Source organism: Pygoscelis adeliae, unplaced genomic scaffold (genome assembly GCF_000699105.1).
Source record: "Pygoscelis adeliae isolate BGI_AS28 unplaced genomic scaffold, ASM69910v1 Scaffold306, whole genome shotgun sequence".
In the NCBI taxonomy this organism is placed as follows: Eukaryota; Metazoa; Chordata; class Aves; order Sphenisciformes; family Spheniscidae; genus Pygoscelis; species Pygoscelis adeliae.
In genome coordinates, this window is record NW_008825072.1 from 2,161,939 (window position 1) to 2,162,291 (window position 353).

General features: G+C 44.2%; 1 protein-coding gene across 3 annotated transcripts in view; it reads right to left on the bottom strand.

Annotated features, from left to right (window-relative positions):
• Positions 1–353, bottom strand: part of MAST2 (microtubule associated serine/threonine kinase 2) — a 173,576-nt gene that overhangs the window by 11,549 nt on the left and 161,674 nt on the right. The gene's annotated exons all lie outside the window — the stretch shown is intronic.

Consider the following 353-nt stretch of genomic DNA (forward strand, 5'->3'; position numbering starts at 1 on the left):
TCGGCATGGTTGGGCTGTTCACTAGAAGTTACCACCTGGCATTAGGAATTGTCAAGGTCTGGCTCTGCTTGGAGACAGAGCCAGGCCAACAAGGTAAACTATTCAGTGTTAACTTGCTTTGTGAGTTACTTACACTATTGAATTCTTGACCATCCGATCTTAACCAAGTTATCTGGAGTTACTGAAACTTGCCGGTGCATGAACGCACCAGACACACACAGTTCCCGAACAATGCTGTAGTTAGCATGCGACCCCCCAAAAATAGTGCCTTGAGGGTTAAAATTGTTCCATCTCTATATACTTCCTTGCTGCACCATTGTCTAGAGACCAGCTAGAAGCCAATTTAAACAAAA